This window comes from Oreochromis aureus, linkage group 3 (assembly GCF_013358895.1).
Source record: "Oreochromis aureus strain Israel breed Guangdong linkage group 3, ZZ_aureus, whole genome shotgun sequence".
In the NCBI taxonomy this organism is placed as follows: domain Eukaryota; kingdom Metazoa; phylum Chordata; class Actinopteri; order Cichliformes; family Cichlidae; genus Oreochromis; species Oreochromis aureus.
In genome coordinates, this window is record NC_052944.1 from 97,017,798 (window position 1) to 97,035,867 (window position 18,070).

The following is an 18,070-nucleotide window of genomic DNA, read 5'->3' on the forward strand; positions in this document are numbered from 1 at the left end:
AACTGTGAGAAAGAAAGGTACACAGTTAAACAGAATCCCCTCTCTCTGAATTGGGAAAGGTCGGCAGGCCGGTCTGCAGCCTGTGGACGGCCGTGGGCCATATGTTGAGTATCACTGCCTGGCATGTGAACATTGTTCTCCTACAGTCAATGAACTGAACCAGAGAAGAACAAAACAAACATCAGCATGAAGATCCTCCGTGTGGATCAGTATAATATCAGCCTTATGTCTGCAGGTTTAGTTTCACCACAACGTTCACATCATATTCATCTCAGCACAACTAAAACATGGTGACTAACCTCAGAGTTTCAAGTCCACATCCTGGACTCTCCATAAAACCATACAGCTGCTTCACTCCTGAATCCTGCAGGTTGTTGTAGTTCAGGTCCAGCTCTCTCAGATGGGAGGGGTTGGACTTCAGTGCTGCTGCCAGATAATCACAGCTGATCTCTGACAAACCACAGCTCACCAATCTGTATAAAGAATGGAAGACAAAGTGTGTGCTTGAACACATTCAGTGTGTCAGTGTTTCGTAATCTGTTCAGAGATGAAGAAGGTATAGAATGTAGAAGTTTAGCACAGTGGTTCCCAAACTTTTTTTTGCTAGGCCCCCTTGCTTTACAAGACCTTGGCTTGGAAGGAACTTGGTTTAGAAACATATTTGGCGATGCTTCATCTTCAACCTTGGGTTTGTGTGGGAGCCCCATCAAAAACCTGTCATTATGCTAGCAGTGTCCAATCACTTTTTAAAAATAATTTCATTCATCCCTCCCCCCCTGCAATAGCTCTTACTTTGGGAACCTCTGGTTAAGAAAATGGAAACTACAAACAGCCAAAGCCAACAGGAAGCAGCTTCAAACAAACACAACAAGAGAAAAAGCTTGGAATGTTTCACATTAAAGTCACACATTTATTATAAAAACATGAAAAAGATTTGAAAAAGTCATGTTTTTCATTCAAGGAACCACATGGCTTCACCTTTAAAGAAGAAGTGTGAAAGAAATGGACATATTTGACGTCCAAAAACACTTTTTTCCAGTCACATTATTAAAGCAGACAAACTACGAGCTCATTTTCATTCCAACAAGTCATTTCCTGACCTGGACTAACAACACTGGTTTTTATGTGCAGCTGGCTGTGAGACCAGTGCTCAGGGACAGTGCAACACTGAAAGAACATCACACACAAATTTGCTTCCAGCATGTTCACACAAAAATCTACGGTCATTATTTTCACCAAACTCTGTGGATCCTTTATTGGAAACTGAAATGTGATTCAAATGGTCAGACAAAAGAGGGTTATGAAGAAATATGATGAAATGTTGTGTATTAGCAGGAAGTTATTGAATCCTTTTCCTCACAAACCAAACAAAATGATTCACAAACATGTTTTTATGAACTCAGTAGCTGTGTCCCAATCCAGCGACCGCAGGCTTCATAGTGCACATTTGTAAACCGATTACGTCACAGCGATGTGACGAAGGATGTCCCAATTCGAAGTGTACTCCAAATGCGGTTGAGAAATGCACCCTTCATTTCCCCAAATTTGACGGCTAGGTCCATTGTAGATTTCGTGGCCGACATATCCCACAATTCATAGCACGGCGGTGGGTGTGGATATTTTTTTTTCGGCGCATGGCTGAAGCAGGGCGGCCGAAGAGTAAACTTCCAAAAGTAAGTACTGGATATTATGTCACTTATTTATGTGCGAATGTTTAATAATGAAGAACATTAAAATATTACTGTTAGCCACATCACCTCTTCACTGGGGTGAAGAATTGGGCTGCTACGGTGTGGAGGTACAAGAATAAATCAATGTACACATCCTATTCATATGAGTACAGTCCTATTAACCTTTATGCTGTACAGCAGCGGTCCACAACCTTTTTGCCCCACAGATCGGTTTATGTCAGACACGGAGCGGCCTTTAAGGTATCGCGGATAAATACAACCACATAAAATGATCCGACCAAGACAAAAACTGTGGTATTTTGTAAATATAATAATAAACGTGAATGTACTGTGTAATTGTGTAACTTTATTAGCAGCGTCCTCCTGAAAATGTGCAAACATTGAGAGTAACATCCTCCCTCTCTGCCGCTTAATGCTCTCTGGTCGCTATGGTAACGTGTAAATATTTCTTTCAAAATAAGACACACAACTACAACAAGGGAAAAGACCCAGGGAAACCGAGTTAATGATAAAACCTCTGAAAACTATAAATTTCACACCGGAGCCTTAACTCTCGTGGCCCGGTACCAAACGACTCACGGACCGCTGCTGTACAGAACCTGTGATGTCCAGACGGTGTTCCTCTGGTGTTCTGCTGTGAAAACCTTTGGGCTTAGGGATTAACATAGTTGCCATGGTTTCTTTTCTTCTCTTATTTGTTGTGTGTGATCAGGACAATTCTGGAGAGGATGGGCCTGCAGGGGAAAGTCACCCCCTTGCAGGCCAGAAGAAATGAGATAACTTTAAAGAATACAAAGTACGTATGTGTGTTATCAAGGAGATAATTCTTAAGAACACAAGTTAATAAATGTGCAATTACTAAGAGTTGTTGTGTTGTTTTATTTGCCTGCTGTCATTTTTGATTTCCTCTGCCTTTAGGATTGCAAGTATCCAGGCTCAGGAGAGGGGTCAGTGGGAAGCCCACTGCTGCTACTTGGCCCTGGTTTGCCCTCATGGATGAGGTGATAGGACAGATGCCTTCCATTAAGCCTCCTGTCCTAATGTCCTCTCTCCCTGAGGACACTCCAGGGCCAAGCGCAGCAGTGGGTGACCAAACGACAGCGATGACGAGCGGCTCAGCCACCTACGACAGGGAGAAAGAGGAAAGAGATGATGAGCTGCTAGACCTCATCAGAGAGGACATGAGGCAGCAAAGAGAGGCTGAGGAGAGGAGAGCAGGGAGAGGACGGACAGACTGTTTTCACTTCTAGAAAGATTAGTTCCCAAATGAGTTATGTATTGAGAAATTTATTTATTTGAATATATTTGTTACATTGTTATATGTGTTGCATTAGTTTAAAGGTTTTATGTTATTAATAAATTGATTCAAACAAACAGTAATTGTCACTGAACTCAATTTGATTTACAGGCGTTTGTAACACGTATAAACATAACGCTAACTTTGAACAATATTACTTGGATATTTATTTGATAGCAATAAAGTAAATAACAATAACAATTAAACAAGAATATTTCAAATACACAGTATGTAAAGATGGAAAAACAATATTTTCAGTTGTTCACACAGGATTAACCTGAGTGACCTGTTCCTGGGCCGTTTCTTTAACAACTGTAATAGATTACAGGAAGTCTCTGGCAGTGTTGCTGAAGCTGCCGGAGCAAGATCAGACGTGGATGAGCTGCTGCAACTGAGACCTGCGGTTTGTCTTTTCTGGTGGGCGAGTGGAGAATCACACAGGGTGGTCTGCAAAGAGAGCTTCAGGATGCTTCCTCCCACTGTCCACTGCATCCTCCATCCACAGGGTTTGCAGGGCTGGCTCAATCAACGGCTGCCACACCACTAAGATGTTTACAGAGATATGCGAGCAGGAGATGGTGGATGCTATATTATTAGTATAATACTTGTAACTCTGTAGCAGACAACAGTTTGATAAAGTGCTATCTAAAAAAACAAACAAAAGATTAGATTCTATGCATTTCAAAGATATTTAGTTTATATATTTTATATGATACAGTACATGTGTAAGAATGACCGATGTTGTGCCAAAAAATGATCGTCTGCCAAAACTGATTTCCGGTTTTTGCCCTAAACTGATTCCTCGTATTTAACCTGCTATGAATAACTTGTTGGTCTAAAATACGTGAAACATGTCAAATGTGTCCCTCATTAATGATATCAAGTCACCTGCCACCAGCAACATTCCTGTAACAAGGTAGAAGCTGCAATCAGTTTTTGGCAGTGACTTTTATATATCCTTTATTTATCCAGTTCACAAACAATCTTGTTGACATTACAAATTTATTTTTTAAGAGTAATCTGGCCAAGAGGACAGCAGACAGTGCAACAAATATATCAGTTGTACCTACATTATAACCAGAGTTATAAAGATACTTGAACAACAGGTAATTATTGTATATATAAAACCCCTTAGTAAACCATGTTCACCGAAGTCTATTTACCAACATACATGAAGATATTTCACATATTACACTCGGAAACATTGGAAATCAGTTTTGGCAGGCGAACACTTTTTTGGCACAACGCCGGCAATAATTCAATCATCCGTGTAATTAGCTAAGTAATTCCTAAATGCGTGTAGATTAAAGGAAATTATTTTACCTGGATATGATTGTCTCTGATGAGCCTAAGGTACAAAACGTGCGGGCGACGACGATAAGGTTTTTCTAGCTCCTCGAGAATTAAAATTGTCCAAACAACGGAGCGACATTTCTGGGTCCATTTTAAAGTTTTCACGCTGTAGCGCTAGCGATCGGGAAAAACACGCAAGTAAGGGCGGAGTTGAAGTCTAGAAGGCTGTCCACAGCCCATCTGTTATGTTGGATACTCAGGCCGTTTATCAATGCCCAAATGCTGCGATGCGTGCTCGCGTTCTCGGTGAGTACGCACCGCCGAGAACGCATGCGGGAGTACGTACCTGCCGAGAACGCGAGCACGGACTCGTCGGCCGTTTCTCAATTCTCGGCATGCGCGAGCACGGACTCGTGATTTGTACAGTCGGAACACCTGCGTGACGTGATGATGTCACAGGTCCGGAGTTTTACTGCCGTCCCCTCTTAATTTAACTGTGAGTAACATGTTATGAAGCTTAACTTTAATCACAGCCAAACCCGATTTACTCAGGAACAAATAAAACACTGAAATAAACCAAACATTAACATTTAGAAGTGATCTAAGTGACTTATATATCATTGTTAACCTCAGTAGTGAAACCTCTATTAATAAAATAGTGTACATGTACATACGTGTACATACCTTAATAAAACAAGCAGGTGAGATGTTAGAACGCTTTTATTTCTATTCTAGTGGACACTCAATACTATAGACAGCTGCTGGAGTTTCTTTAACCTGAGTAGTGAGAAGTCCGCGAGGGGGGACACGATGTGCCGGGAGTCCGCTGTTGAGTTTTGGACGAAGTGCATTCTGGGATATATAGCTGTCCCAAGTCTACACCAATGCATGCTCGATAAAATGGGCGGATCGAGAACACATCCGGGACTTTTTCGCGTTCTCGGCGTGATGCGTACTTCGAATTGGAACAGTACTTGGTCTCCGACTGACGACGTATCACGAGTACACGAGAACGCAAGTACGCACAAGTACGCATATTGATAAACGCCCTCATTGTTTGTTCAATAAAGTTTCTATGGAGAAAAAAAAGGGGGCTGTCCACAGTCGCTCACTTCCTGACCACCCGTCCGTCTAAGGACACTACCTTGTGACATAGGTAGGTAGTGTCCTTATGAGCATCCTTTCCCTGAATTCGGACACAGCAAGTGATTCGTCTATGCTACGATTCAGCACAGCAAGGGAGGGGGTGAGTAACTCAAATGTGCTGTTAGCATGTTAGCTGAGTGATGCTACTGTGAACCAAGGAGCTATTTTCTTGATGTGAGCTTCTACTCAGGGGTTTTTCTTCCAGTTCACAGCAGAAATGTTTTTGTTAAGAAACTGGCTGTTGTTTTTCCCCCCACAATTTTAATTATAAGCTAGATATATTTCTACTAATGGAATTAGTTTGCTAACAGCAACAGGGATGAGTCAGTAAGTCAGTTGCGCTTGTGAATCTTGATTCACGAGTCAGTAAAGTGATTCTCGAGTACTGAACGATTCGTTCACAAATCGAACATCACTACTGCACAAGACATTTACACATGTGGATTGCACAACCCTGGACATTATATTTCTTCATTACCATTTAGTACTTGTACAGTTGCTGTTATTGTTCTATAATTCTTCATGTATTCTTATCCATCTCCATATTGTGTATTTGTGTATTGTGTATTTTGTTGTACAGTTATTTTATTTTTAACTTTAATTTTTATGTTTTATTTTATTCCTTCCTAGTTAAATTTACCCTTCATTTTAATTTTCATATTTATTTCCTATCCTATTCATAGTCTTTTTTTTTCTTTAGGTCACGGGCAGTTGTCTAAGCATTTCACTGCATATCGTACTGTGTATGTGACAAATAAAAATTTGAATTTGAATTTGGTTTGGTTAAGATATTGTCACTGCCATTGGTTAGCCTGATATTAGAATAAGACAGAGCTAGCTAACATGCGTGTGTGTGCCCATGCATAATTGAGCTACAATTCGTAGGAATGTTTAACCCTTTAAGATCTACCATAGAACCAAGTCCGCCAGAACTTATATTATATTTTTACATGCTGTAGTGCCATTTTTGGGAGCATTTCAAGGTTATATACATCAATACAACCATTATAGCCCAAATTTTAATAATATGTATGCATTAAGTGCATAGTAATTACATAAATTGCAAAAAAGTGCAATAAACTACAAAAACATTGAAAATCGTTTTTGTTTTTTTTAACATATATTTCTAGTTTAAGAGGCTTATCCATCAAACGTGTAAATACAAAAAAGTTGCACAAACTAGTTTCCCACCACAGGAAATTTATTTTAAGTCTCTTCATAGTTTTATTTTTGAAATACACCAATTTTCATATACTGCAGGAAAAACGAAAATAAATATTATAATGCAAATTTGCAAAATAACAGCATATGCATCAAAATAAACTATTTCCAGCAGTGCAATTTGAGTCCTAAGCATCCCAGAAACGACACAGAAAGTCATAAAGTCAAACATAACTTTTAAAAACACCATTATAGGCTCATGAGGCGCCGATGGTAAAAAAAAAAAAACTACATTTCCGCAAAATGACGTCACTTCCGGTTTCGGGCAGGTCATTGCGGACATGCGATAGTTCACGCTAATGGACATAGGAAGTGTTATGAACAGCTGATCGGATCGGCAAAGCATGTTTCTGGAATATTATGTTTTTGTTGCTGCAAGTGCTTTTTATGCAGTTTTTGCAAAGCTATATGTGGGAGGAAACTGTGACCTAGGACAAGCTGATGGCATAAGATGTAAGTACAACTCCTCCGGTTTCATATGCAAAAGAAATTATTGCGCTAGCTTACGTGGTTGCAGTGCTACTGGGATTTAAAAATAGTTATGCAAAATGGAGCGTGTCCGCTCCGACCGGCTTTAAAGGGTTAATATTATTATTTGGACAACCACCGTCATTACAATAAATTAAGTCTTTAGTCATCTAAAACTCACAGGCCTACAATCAGCTGACCTATATTAAAAAAAAAAAAACTGGCATACAGTGCTGAGCTGCATCTCAAATTAATCTTCCAGCTCTCAGTTAACATGTACCAGAGCCCGACTGATGGATCAGTTGATCAGTAACATTGGCATGATATATGTATCTCTTAATCAGTAGGGTTATATGTTTCCCAATATGTTGTTTTTTTAAAAAAACAATGTGGATTGTTTTTATTTGTTAGCTGTATGGGCAGCATTTTTGTGTATGTGATCCCTTTTCTTAAATTAGATTTGGATATATGCACATATTTTGCTCTCTTAGTCTCTGACTGATACTTAAAACGTTAGGGTGATACTGATAAAAAAGAGTTAAAATATTTAGATACTGATACATCGGTCGATACTCGTTTTACAGATAGTATACAGAAATACAGAACTTAGAATATATACAGTAATACATTTTTTTGCAATGGTCATTCAAAATTGGTTTACACTTGTGAATAAATACAGCAATATATCTGCAAAGTTTAACCAAATTCACCACTCTTTTCTGCTATGCTAAACAATCAAATATTAGCTCAAATTGTTACTCTAATCAGGGTGGGCAACTCCAGGCCTCGAGGGCCAGTATCCTGAAGGTTTTAGATATCAACCTGGGTCCATGCACCTGAATCAAATGATTAGTTCATCACCAGGCCTCTGGGGAACTACAGGACATGTTGAGGAGATAATTTACCCATTTGAATCAGCTGTGTTGGATCAAGGACACATCTAAAACCTGCAGGACACCGGCCCTCGAGGCATGGAGTTGCTCACCTCTACTCTAGTTAAATGATATTTTAAAAATGTGTTTTCCTTTAGTGTTAATCCCAGTGATGTTATCAAGCAACCTGATGTATGATAATATTTATATCTACAGAGGAAACATCCATCGAAGATTGAGCAGTACAATGCTCAACAAGGCATCAACATCTCCTCAGCGAAAGACCACAGCCACACCAAACAAGCTCTCACCAAATACACAAGCCAAGTTACCAGACCTGATGTTGAGAGCTGCAAACAAACATGTTCCACGAGCAACTGTTGACAAGCTTGTCATCAATTTCATATGTGAGGCTCTACAGCCATTTGCAGTGGTAGAACAGCCATCTTTCAAAGAATTGGTTACCACATTACAACCTCAAGCCAAAGTCATCTCCAGACCCACTGTCCGTGCCAGAATCTGTGAAGCTGCTTATCACATGAAGACGACTTTGGTTGCAGCATTGGATAAAGTCCAATTTGTTGCTAAGACGAAGCAGACCCAGATATTATTATTATTATTTTTTTGCCTGTCCCGTTTGGCTCTTTTGCCATCAGAATTATTGTCTAAAGGCGAAGAAAGATGCCCAACGGATTTACTTTACCAAATGGACCATCCCAGCCTTGCCGTAATGTAGGGCTGGGCGATATGACCCAAAATTCATATCTCGATATTTTTTAGCTGGATGGCGATATACGATATATATCTCAATTTTTTTTTTAGAGCCATAAAGTAAGAACAAAAAGAGAGTTCTTGGTCAAACCTGTGTCACACAGGCACTTTTATTAACATACAGCGTAGATGAAGAAATTACTCAAAAATAAATTATCAGCATTTATTAAATAATAATGCTACATAAATAAAAGAAAACAATGTTGTTTTTGTGCATAACAAAAAGCTCACAATTGTGCAGTCAAAATGTAAACTAAAAGACGCTGAGCATGATAACAAAGACAGACAGATTTCACAGGTGCTCTGTTCCCAAGTTCTACTGTGTGACTGACAGCCTTGAGTTTGAAATCCTCTTTGTAACCACGTCGCTGAACAGGTGCCATTTATGGTCCTTATACACACGCAATACGGTAATATTACGTATCACTCCGCGAGGCTCCAGACTAAGGTAGCCGTAATGCTCTGACAATTGTAGAATTACAGGGATTATTTTACATAACCATCATCCTTATCATTGCATTAATTATCATTTCATCCAAGCATTTATTGAAGTTGCTGGCATTATGTTATAATTTGTATTACAGGGGTTATCATAATCACATATTAACAGGTTTATTACAGGTGCAGTTATAACCACTTTAAATCGTTGAGTTAAATCTATAATCTTAAAAGCTTATATGCTGAGTATATTGTTACAGTAAAACAGTAGCTGAGCAAAGGCCTGAATGTATTCAGCTTCTTGTTGCATTTGAGTTTGCCTAGTAACAGGTGACAGAAGATGGGCCAAAGAGGAGGACAAGTCCATGGGGACCTCAAAGGCCTGACCTCATCACCATATTTGGAAAAGGATGCCAGAAAGGGGAACTCCTGTCTCTGCATTTATCTCTTAAAATTGATCATTGTCTGTAGAAGAGGCAAATAATGTTCTTAAGATGCAAATTATGTGCTTGTAAACGCAAGAGGGGGCGTTATAATACCCTGATGTTATAAAAGCAATCTGAAGTGTATTTTTGGACGGGGATTTACAACTGATGTTTTCCAGTTTACATCTCCCCACGCTGCGTGTATTTATTAAAATCAATTGTTTGACCGACCTCTTCTGGACCATCATTGTTTTACTCTCGTCCTCAATTTCGGACCCTTAACACAATCCATCAAGCGGTGCAGCTCCGTAGCTTACCAAAGTCGTACTAAAACATTTTTTGACAGATTGCTGAGTGCTGTGTGTCACATAAAATCGGTTTGCAGTCAGTAAGCACAACCAGAATTCGTACATAAGGCGCACGGTCGATTTTTGAGAAAATGAAAGGATTTTAGGCCGTGCAGCCCCTGTGGGCTGCATGTCGTTAGCGCGGTTAGCTCGCTAACACGTTAACGCCGTCCAGCCCCATGCACGGGGCAATCCGCGGTAACTCGCTAACGGAGATTTGACGTGTTCATCTTGTCATTGCCTGCAGGTGAAGCTATGGGGGAGGGGGAGTTGTGTTCAGTGAAGGAGAGCCGAGGCCGAGTAACGTTGCATAAAGACAAAAGTGGATGAAAGAGAGGAAAACCTGCGGCTCCACAAGTATAATTATAATGTAACATATATCGATTTAAACGATATTGTCACATCTTATATCTCGTATGAAAATATATCGATATTTTTAAAAACACTCGATATATCGCCCAGCCCTACTGTAATGGCCTATTTGATTCACCTTTTATTGTTTATTTTATTTTCACTTGCTAAATATGGGACAGACTTCACTGGGGAAAAGAAAGGGGAGAAAGAAAGAGGGAAAGTAAAACAGCGGGGAAGAGGAACGGTGATAAAGGGCAAAAAAACAAAAAACAACAAAATAAGCAGACAAAAAATACATATATCAATCACCTGGATCACCTGTTGAGAAAGAAAAAAGAGAAAACAAGCAGAAGAAAAAAAGCCATATAATAAACAACATCACGATGATCTATGGGAATATAACAGTAAATACTAAATATTAAACATTATTGTGCAACACGTAAGATCGACAGCGCACAGTGTGCTTTGAGGTAGGAGCCAAAAAGGGTGTAGTTTGTGTGTGTGAGCACCCATGTGTACACCTGCGAGCATGAACGCGCTTGTTTTTAAAAGGTTCCTTCATGTAATGATCTGTTAGAGGGTGTGGGGGGGCCACAGCCCCGTCCTCCAGGGCATGAAGCAGGTATGGAGGAGATCAAGACTCCAGACATCCAGAGTCCCCCAGAACACAAGAGACCAAGGAAGACCAACAGAGGGGCAGCCGCGCCACTCTCCCAGAAAGAGCTGAGGAGAGCCCCAGATGAGGGGTCACTCAGCAGCCGCGGAGCAGAAGCCAGGGGGAGTTGCAGTGACGTGCCCGGGAGCTACGCAGGCAGCCAGCTGTGCCAGAGTGACCGAGCCCCAGGCCGAGAAGCCGAGGGCAACCCACCCCCGAAGTGACCCGAGCAAGCCCCAGGCTCCATGCCCAGACAAGCAGCCACCAGGAGTGATCCGGTGTGTACCCCCGGACACAAAGAACCACCAATGCACCGATGCACAGAAGTGGTCGGGGGAGATAGGCCTCCATACCTTGGAGGCCTATCTCCACAGAAGTGGTCGGGGGAGATAGGCCTCCATACCTTGGAGGGCCTGAGATGTCCCCAGAGAGGTGGTGTCTGATACCCGACCTGACATATAGACACAGCCAAACAGGCACACACAGATACAAACATCCATTCCCACCCTCATGCTCTCATATGTAATTACTCAATACTCACCCGACTTGGAGATAGACATAAATAGACACTGTACACACAATCACACTCCCCAAGTGTACTCTAAGCCCCAGGTCTAGGTACCCTTGCCCCTGGAGGGGGAAACTGCAGCCAGACCCAGGTAGTGCTACCCTTTTCCCTGGGGTGGAGAGAAGCAGACTGCCCCGACTCAACATTCCAGGCCCCAATCGGACGGCCAACTCCTCCTCCTAGCCCCCCGGCTCCAACAGGCAGCAGACAACGGGGTGAAGACTCCAAACCTCCCTCTGCCCGCTCATATGTAGTGTTGATGCATGTGTGTTCTAAGGTGCATTTAAAACCCAGGAGGGCATGGAGCTACCTGCCAGAGAGCAGCAGGTAAGCGCATAACCCCTCCTAATAGCCCTCAATGTCTACTTGTATTTAAAATTGAGAGGTGGGCAACGACGCCAGGGGTGAGGTTGTACACCCTGATGGTCTTTTGGATTCCGTGTAGCGTGCCCACCCCCAAGATCCTATATGTATGTGTTATGAGAGTGTGAGTAATGTGAATGTCTAAGGTGTGGGATAAAATTGAGGCACAGGCAGCCAGAAGGGGACAGAGGGGGGGATGCCTACCCTGCACCCTGGTGACACACCCCTACCCCAAGGCCCTGCATGTGTGGGTGATTGTGGTGGAGCGGGAAGAGGGAGGCAGCTGGAGATGGGGAGGGAAGGAAGGGAGGGGCAAGTGACCCCTCCCTGGGGCTAGCTCCCCCGCTGACCCCAGCAGGCACCCACATACTCTGCAACCCACCAGGGAAAGGGGGCCCAGGCCCATCCGGACCAGGGCCCAGTTCAGCAGTGCCGCCCAGCCCCACAGAGCCCGGGACAGCCCACTGACCCCACCACAGAGAAAACTGCACCCACCCCGTCATCCACTCATCTTGCAGACTACACAAGACGATAGACGCCCAGGCTGAGATCTTCCTCCACCTCTCCTGTATCTCCCCCTCCTGCAGAGTGAGTTCCTGAAGAGAGGAGCCCTCCAATATGTAACAGCATCCCCCACCAGTTGAAGAGCCCACCAGGTGTCTCGATGCACTGACGGCACCCTGCGCCAGGGCTGGGCCCCCATACACCCACCCGCCCACAACCCCGGCAACACACCAACCAGGACCCAAGCCCCCAAGGCCCAGCCAGGGCCCCAGCCCAGAGACGGAGAACCCCAAGAACACCATGCCCGTCCCGGACCCACCCAGGGGCAGCCAGGCTATCAGGTCAGTCACCCACGTCCGTCAGCACAGACCCTCCCCTAGCCCCGCTGCACGCAGCCACGAGGAAACCGTCACTTAAAAGCCAAAAGAGCCCTTAATAGGCCATGACCGCTACCCCGGGTTGAGCCCTCCAAGGAGGATGCTCCTGGGGAATCCCCCGACGCCCCAAGCCTGTCCCTACCCCTACACCAATCAGAACAGCGAAGGTGGGACCAAACTATGACTCCCCACCCCCACTAGGTGATGGAGCTGATCAAAGGAGCCCAGAGCAATTGATCTGATGTGGTGGCAGAGGCTGTATCAAGACTAATGTAATCTAATAGATAATTTCTCTATTGGTTAGAATTAAGATTATTTTTATTTTTCCAGTTCATGAGGACTGTTTTCTTGGCTATGCATAGGGCAGTGAAAACCATATGGGCTATATTCTTTTCTGTATGTCTGTGAAGGTTCTCAGTCATCCAGGTCATCGTAGTCTTGCTTAGACTTCTTCTGTCAAAGGTTGTTAAAAGTGTCGCTTACCCAAATGAATAAAATTGAAGATTATATATGTAGAAATGATTTTTCATACACACATTGCAATTGTGCAAACACGCTTACACACATAATTAGGCTAATCCTTTTGATTGGAGAGTCCCGAACATGATAGGTTGAACTAAGTTTGAATAATTAAGAGAACAATTGATAAGCACAGTAGAGTATTAACCTCCTAAGACCCCAACTCTTCCAAAGCATGCATATTTAATTTCTCTTTGATATTTGGGCATATTAGGGCCCAATGAATGTAAAAACAAAGAATTACCAGATTTTTTTTTACCTTATTTTTGTTTTTAAGAAAAATAAGAGCCACATATGAGGATATTTGTTTAAAATTTAATTTCTTTTCTGATCAAACCAGAAAGCTTCAATGAGCAGCTGGATTTGGCTTGCATTAACTGGCTGGACACAGAAGACATCGAAATGCAGCTGATTGAACTGAAAAGCTCGACTCTGTGGGGTTCAAAGTTTGCAGAACTATGAACGCAGCTGGAATCTATAGCTGTGCGTGTTCATTGAGCTTGCATTTTAACCTGCTGGACATCACAACCTGACAAGTTTAACTGTCTTCAGTTAATTGCAGATGCCTTATTGACAGTATTTATCATTGTTGTGCGGAGACCACAAATAGCATTCGCATTTTCTCTTGTACAGTTCATTTGCTGTTATGGAGTTCTTGTTGTAATGTTATGTGCACGTTGAGAATTTTAGCATCTCCTAGTGGTTAGCTTGGAGACTGCAGTCAAGTGAATTTTTCTGTGGCTTGGCTTGTATTCCTTCCTATTGGATGTTTAGAGTCACATGAGTGGGGTACTGCAGGAAGCCATTTTTGTATTGGGATTTGCACAATGAGGCGTTCCCGGAGTCTCCCTGTTTAATCCTTCAGCATCCATCTGTGTTATGCCCTGGAGAAGCTTTGTTTGTAAGTGTGAATTGTGTTTCATCCTTATGAGTAGTGAGTGATGTATATTTTATTGATTTTATGCATATTTGGAGATATTTATATATAAATGCCTAAATCTCTTCACCATGTGAAGCAAATGCATAATTCTTTATTTTCATTGAGCATATTTCTTTTTTGTATTTTTTGTAGTTTCAGAAGTTCTGGGAAAGTACTGTAAGATGTACATTGATGAAGGCAAACAAGTAAACAGCTTTAACTTCAACTTTACTTTCATGTCTGACTCATCATTCAACGGCATATGTTTAGCTATCTGTCACTTCGTGTACCAGAACCACGCACGCAGGGACAGAATACTTGTAATGGATAAAGTGTCTTTTTCTGTTTCAAAATAGCTGATAACTATTTGCTGATAGCTGCCAACATCTGCGAACAAAGATAATTCTATAAAGTTGTTCTATATAGTGTGTAACTGTTAATATCGAGTGTTATTAAATTTATTGCTAATGCAATCATATGGCACATTGACTTCTGAAGAAATTTTAGATGACACTCATCGTCAGAAAGGTTGCCGACCCCTGATCTATAGTGTTACTTCATATTCTATAAGGATGTTATGTGTTTGTATACTTTCTGCCCAGTTTGACCCATTTAGCAGAAGTCAGCCTGTTTAAGGCTCTGATATCTATTCTGTATGACTTAAAGCAGTTATGACATGGTCTGATTTTCTCACCCAATAAAGGAATATTTAATATATCAGTCGACTATTCATTCTATCAGAAACAGTTTTCACAGCTCGTACATTTTGTTTTTACACATATATGTAAGCATTGAGCCAAATTTAATAATGCCAAAATATTAAAAGAACAATATTTGTCTCTTATATATAATACATCTATATATACACTGTCAAAGATACTTGTCTTTGAGTGAAGATTTAAGGTGATAGGAAATTTAAATAAATGCAACTTGAATCTTTACTGAAACTCAGTATTTGACACAGAGTTCAAGTTCACTGCTGTAATATATCATAATAATCTGACAATAACTATAATATTAGTCATATTATATTTACATTACCAATGTGAGATGACTTTAGTCTCATGAAATATGATAAGCTAATTGTTATTTACTAGCTAATCTTAAAAATGACTGTTCAGTACAGAAATGAAGCCCAAAAATCATGTTTTTACAGTCCCGTGATCTCAGCCTCAGATACTCAACAAATCAAAGTGATCTCATAAAAAAATAATTAACAAAAAACATGATTTCTCCTTCATTTCTGTCACACAAAGCTGTATGAAACGTTTCTCGCAGTTAGTATCATGGTTGCTAGGCAACCTGAGCAGCGCGACGAAGGCTAGACCGTCCCATTTCACAAGCCTCTGACTTCCGCCCTTCTCACACTTCATAGTACCCGCCCCCCGTAGTCTGGGACACAGCTAGTGTTTAATTTTGAACAGCAGGATAACCCTGATGTTTAAAGTCAGCCATATTCGGATATTTCCCACAATAATCAAACCAAGTGGTTATGAATAAACTCCATCATAATATTGTTCAATATGTCCCAGGGTTCTTCTGGGATCATTGTAACTTGTAGAACTGCAGCATTTTGTAATGATTAGAGTCTAAAGTCAGAATATGATCCACACACTTCTACATCAACATATATTTAAACATGGTTGTGATCAAACTGTATGACCTGATGCAGTTTCTGATGATCATTGTTGATCATCAGAAATCCTCAGGCTCAGCTCCACAATGATTTCCAGTTTGGTTTTTTTGCAACATGTACGGCAAGTCCTGCGAAACAGTCTCAGCTTCTTCTTCTCATTCTTCATCATTAATCACACTTTGTTTTCATTCATTTCCTCATCACAGATTCACTCAAACACATGATCATGATTCGTACAGATGTAAGCTGTGGCTGTTCTTTCTTTCATGGTTAAGCTTGTACACTGATCTACAGTTTACACTGATCAGAACCACTAAAGCTTTGAAATATACAGGGGAAGAGGACTGTTGGTCTTATGTCTTCCTCCTCCTAAGGTCAGCAACAGTATTTTAAAGACAATGTCACTGATGATCATCTTCTGCTCAGTAAAACTTTGGTTTTTCACATGTGAGTGGTAATGATGTTCATCAGTAACCAGAGAAGACGTCTGTGACTGTCCAACACTCTCTCCTTTTACGAGAGTGCACATCACAGATGTTACACTGGATTCAACGTCCAAGCATTTCCTGTCTTGCAGCCTAGCAGCAGATGTTTCATCCGCATCAGTCATTGGACGTGTTTTTAACATAGTGTGTGACAGCCCTGACAGGAAGTCCTGCTGACTCAAACAAGGCAAACTGTCTCATTTATGTCTTTAACAATGTGGGGGTGCTCTGCACTGTTGGTGGATTTGTATTCAGGGAGTTTGAGCCAGTCAAGCTTATACTGAAATGTTTCTTCAATCAAATCTCCAAAGAAGAGCTTATAGTCAGAGACGTTGGATTCAGCTCCACCTTTGAACTTGTAGCAGTGAGTTTTATTCCCACTGATACAGAACCTTCCAGTTCATTGTATCACAATTATTTTAGTGAGACTGATTTTTAGAAGATGCGGAGATCAGAGGCTCCTAAACCAGTGTTTATGGGACTTTTCTACATTAAAGATATTTGTGTTGGCTCACAGTTTGTCCCCCAGATCAGCTTTGACCTCAGAAGAAAACAGACTTTAGCATGAAGATCCTCCGTGTGGATCAGTATAATATCAGGCTTATGTCTGCAATTTAGTGTCGGCACAACTTTCACATCATATAATTATCAGCACAAATAAAACATGGTGACTGACCTCAGAGTTTCCAGTCCACATCCTGGATTCTCCATAAAAACACACAGCTGCATCACTCCTGAATCCTGCAGGTTGTTCTTATTTGAAGACCAAGGGTCACTACTCAGGTCCAGCTCTTTCAGATGGGAGGGGTTGGACTTCAGCGCTGCTGCCAGATATTCACAGCTGATCTCTGACAAACCACAGCTCACCAATCTTTATAAAGAATGAAAGATGTAAGTTTATTAGACAAAGTGTGTGTTTGAAATCATTCAGTGTTTCATAATCTGTTCAGAGATGAAGAAGGTATAGAATGTAGAAGTTTAGATAATTGACTCTCCAAACAGCTGAAGCCAACAGGAAGCAGCTTCAAACAAACACAACAAGACAAAAAAAACTCTGATTTTTTCTTATTAAAGTCGTACATTTATCATAAAAACATGACAAAGACTTTAAAAAATTTTGTTTTTTCATTCATGGCTTCACTTTTAAAGCTGAAGTTGGAAAGAAATGGACAAACCTGTTTTTACAAACTCAGTGTTGACCAGCAGGATAACCCTGATGTTTTAAGGGATTTTGGTCACACTGTATGAGAGTCGATTTATTACTCAATATTTATGGATTGTGTTCTTTCAGTGTTGCACTTTGTAGATGGTCCCTAAGCGCTCTTCTCACAGCCAGCTGCACATAGAAACCAGTGTTGTTGGTGTTGGTCCATGCGGGATTAATCCAGTCACTCAGGATGAGAATAATCACAGAGTTACCCTGGGTAATAAAACGTCTTGATGCATTCTCAATTATCCAGGTAAGTAAATCTCCAAAAGGTGATTCTGTTCATCTGGACGTAACGTTTTCCGTGGGAAAAACATTTCATCACTCATCCAAGTGACTTCTTCAGTCTCAGCTGACTGCAGGATTCCCCAGTCTTATAAACAGTACAGTAAACACTTGGATGAGTAACGAAAGGTTTCTCCCACGGAAAACGCTATGTCCAGATGAACAGAATCAACTTTTGGAGACCCTGGGTAATGATGAAGCACAAACTGGCGTTTTTCATAAATCAGCT